Source organism: Ananas comosus, unplaced genomic scaffold (assembly GCF_001540865.1).
Source record: "Ananas comosus cultivar F153 unplaced genomic scaffold, ASM154086v1, whole genome shotgun sequence".
NCBI classification, from domain to species: domain Eukaryota; kingdom Viridiplantae; phylum Streptophyta; class Magnoliopsida; order Poales; family Bromeliaceae; genus Ananas; species Ananas comosus.
Window position 1 is genome coordinate 22,560 of NW_017890892.1, and position 4,145 is coordinate 26,704.

Below are 4,145 nucleotides of genomic sequence, written 5' to 3' on the forward strand. Positions count from 1 at the left end.
AAAATAACCAAACAGCACACTGCACTACATACCGGTACTCGAAGGGGAGTACCGATACCCGGCACCCAGACCCGCAAAACCCGAGCCTCGGTCAAGCGGTCTAATTACGGTGTATCAGTACCAGCTCGATGCAGTACCGATACCCGACCCCAATATTAGTACCCGCCAACTCTGTACCGGTACTCAGCACCCCCCAGCTCAAACCTGAGAGCAGCCCTCTCGGTCACGTGTCGGAGTACCGGTACCCCACTGTGGTACCGGTACTCAGCACCCCAACACCTGCAGTTTGTAGATTTTGGTGCTAAGTACTCACGCTCGCTTCACAAAACGCGAGTAATAGGTCGGTGCACAGTCTACGACCCTCGAACACACCAAGAATAGTATCAAATATTATTCTGACACTGGAACCTTACAATTTGCTAAAGTTCAGTGTGCTACAATTCATAACAAGAGCACTTTCATTAATAGAAGGAGAAGATACAGATAATTTAAATAAACCATCACTCAAAAATTTCTTTCCTACAATATTCACTCCCTTTGTTATAACTACCTTATTACATTCAAAAACTAACTTAAAATCATGCTGAACTAAAAGAGAACCACTAATTAAATTCTTTCTAAGGTCGGGAACATGGTGGACTCTGTGTAAGGTTAGAGTCTTCTCGGAGGTCAGCTTCAAGTACACTCGACCTGTCCTTAGCACGTGAAAAGAGAGCATTCCCCATGTTCATCGATCCTCCACATGAGTCCTGATAGGTGAAAAACCACGAACGATCAGAACAAGTATGAACATTAGCTCCAGTATCTATCCACCAATCAGAAGAACTATAGGCAAGATTAATATTAGGTAAACTAGATCCTAACCTGATAGTGAAGTCAGAAGGGTCAGACCCAGCAGTCAGCATATTCATCTGGTGCTCAGGTGGAACTTCCTTTTTCTTCCTCGATATGAAAGGTCGAGTCTTATGGAAGTAGCAATCTCTCGCAAAATGGTTTGTCTTCGCACACACAAAGCAACCAGAGTTGTCTCCACTTCCCTCAGGTTTAGGTTTCTTAAAGTTTGGATTGAACTTCCTACGGTAAAAAGGCTTTTTCTTAAAGCTGGTAAGACTTAAAATTTCTACCTTTATTTTTAGGATTCTCTAATAGATTGGTTTGGCTTGTAGGTTCACTGGGCTTTTCATCCCTAACTTGGTTTGACTCTTCTATCCTAATAGATCTTAGGACATAATTCAGGAATAGCTCTCTCTGATTGTGGTTAAGATCGTTTGCATGGTTCGACCAAGAGGGTGGCAACTTATTTATAAGGGCGGCAACTAAGAAACTCTCATCAAGATTTACACTACTAGATCTAAGCTGCTCAACTATATGCTCGAAATCATGAAACTGGTCAGACATGGACTTTTTATCTACCAACATAAATTTAATTAGATCTGATACTTGGTATCTCTTCTGGGTTGGATCAACCTGTCCATGCTTGTTTTCTATCTTTTATTAAAATATTCTTTAAAAATAATTCAAAAGTTTAATTTCAGTTGTAGAAAAATTACGAGAAAGAAATTAAATAATAAATACTCTAAAGAAAAGGATTAGAAATGACCTGTGGATCGAGGCATGTACAGTACTGTCCTAAAAGCGAAATTGCCTCTCCACGTGCGAGGCTTTCCAGCAATTACTTCTAGCGATACAATGACTACGTTTGTCACGCCCCGCCCCGAATCCACTACCAATTTGGCACGGTTCGGGCATTGCGAGTGCAGTTCTCCTCACCTATGTAGATTGAGAGGTGAGTCGGGTTGACCGGCGGTGGCAACCTCATCGGGTTGGCCATGAGATTGGATACTACCGAGGCATAGGTAGCATTTGTGCAGATACATCATATGTAGGTTAGCTCATTTCCAAGCAAATTGGGTAATAAATGAGATGCATTAGTAGACTTGCATTATTACCTCGAGTAGACATAGTGTAATGTTGTAGATATGCATTGCCTATGTAACTTTTATATACTCATGACAATGATTCTGGCATTGATATGTAGGTGTTGCATGCTATTTCATCATTGATGGCATGATATAGTAGTTGCAGTTTAATCTCTTTACATATCTATCTATCTATTTATCTGTGCGCAGCTTAGATCTAGTGGGAAAAATCAGCGGCGTCGCGGCCGACCCACTGGGTTTATATAGTTCTCACCCCGTGTGGTTTTTTGGGGTACAGCGTTACACATTAGAGGCCGAGCTGAAGTTGAGGGACCGCTGGCAAGGCCATAGCGCCCTAAGTGAGCCTAGTTAGTAGCTTTTCCGTATGCATTAGAGTACCTCGTGTTACTAGTTGATATTTTGCGATAGATATCAGAGAGCTACTTGTATTTTGAAGAAATTGTACTTACATTTAGAAGAGAAAATATATATATTCAAATAATGGGTAATGTTGAATGGATTTGATTAGTTAGACTTCTTCATTTTATACACTTGTATTATCACTTGTGGTTCTTGCCTCTGTAGATGTATTGCACTTGTGTGCACTCGTATTTGATTCATGCTATGCTATATTTAAGCAAATTCCTGGTGTCTTAATTGTACATGATCTGGTTGCTTGGCTTGCGCGCGGACAGGGAGAGTACTGTCCGTTCCGGGGTCCGTCTGATGCCCGACCGCTGCCAAATTGGTATGGATTCGGGGCGGCCGAGGTGACACGATATTGGTATCAAGCGATTTAAGAGAAAGTAAGAGGGAGTCTTTAGGCATGGACCTAGGAGACCTAGGTTGGCAACCCTAAGGTGATAAGTACGTGAGAGAAACGTAAACTATATCGGTTTGAGGAAGAATCCGATTAGGTCGATCGAGTATAGATCTCTAGTGTGGCTAGAGATAGTGCCGCAGCGGTCGTTGTTCCGAGCTTCAGGGAGTTTGTGTTGTCGCGCGACAAAACGACGCTAGAGTTAGGACTAATACATATTACTCCGCTTATGCGGAGTGGTCAGGTGTCTAGTAGTTGCGACGAGCATTAACGGTTTAAGGTTTGATTAACCAAGTTGTTGCGTTTCAGATGCTATGGCACCAAAGAGACGCCCCGTGACTAGCATCCACTCTGCACACCTCGCCGAAGTGCCCGCAGCAGTCGGGATCTGAAGAAGCGGGATTGCTGGAGCGCAGATCGCTTCGATGGTGGCGGCCGAGTGCAGCCGCAGAGGACCAGATTTGCGAGGTTACAACAGTTTTGTAGCGCAGCTGGCGTCGGCTCAGCGAATGTGAGCGGCCGCCTTCGTGGTTGTGCCGATCGTGACAAAGGGTGTGGCACGCAGCTGTGCGGTTTGCGGCGCAATCGCACTGGGAGTGGTGGCTACCGGTTCGGGGAACTTCAAATCCCGAAGATGTAGCTACGGAAGCGGAGAGGGACCGCAGGCTTGGCGGCTCTTATGAAACTTTTCGGAAGTTTAGTCCACCGGATGGTGTCAAACGGGAAAGGCTTGAGCTTGGATGGTCGAGTCTGGTGTGGACTCGATTGGCAGACTCTTTCGAAGACTCGTCTATATATTAGAGGAAGGATAAGTTCCACCTCGCACCGATTGGCTTGGAGCGGGCGGCGAAGGTGTCGTGGAAGCGGATCAAGCGAGATCGGGTCTCCGCCTGTCCGCCGTTGATGTGGAAAGGTGTTTCGAGGCTTTAGTATATGTCAACTTTTCCCCGATCACGTGAGAAAAGGACGCTCCAGGATAAATTTCGAAAGTTAGAGCAAGGAAACGTCGGTCGGAAGGTCGGCGCCAGGAGTTCTCATGTATTATTGACTGGTCCCCGACTGTGGTACGAGACGATAGAGCATCGCGGCAACTGGTTCGATGAGAGGGCTCGACCGGAGATATATAGAGCGAGTTTACATTCTGAAGCTCACTACATTTGCGGAAGTGCTCGATCGAGGTTGTGGGCGGACAAGTAATGCCACGTCCGCGAGGAGTGAGAAGGCGTCCAAGAGGACGGCGGTAAGAAGCGAAGCTTCTGGGTCGACAGAGTCTCATGGTCTAAGAAGCCTCCGAAGTATCCGCGGCACGGTCCAGAGTTGTGGGAATCGGAAGTGCGTCATTGCGGAGGTAACATTGACCCGAACCTTCGGCAAGCAAAGAGGCGAAATGCTTCACGGCGCCGTGT

The 4,145-nt window shown here is 45.8% G+C and overlaps 1 long non-coding RNA gene across 1 annotated transcript; it reads right to left on the minus strand.

Annotated features, from left to right (window-relative positions):
• Window positions 1-440: 440 nt before the first annotated feature.
• On the minus strand, window positions 441-1,396 carry LOC109704383. Its single transcript, XR_002214340.1, has 2 exons — window positions 865-1,396; window positions 441-749 (listed from the first exon to the last, which is right to left on the minus strand). It is a non-coding gene; the product is annotated as an uncharacterized LOC109704383 (long non-coding RNA).
• Between the last annotated feature and the right edge of the window lie 2,749 nt (window positions 1,397-4,145).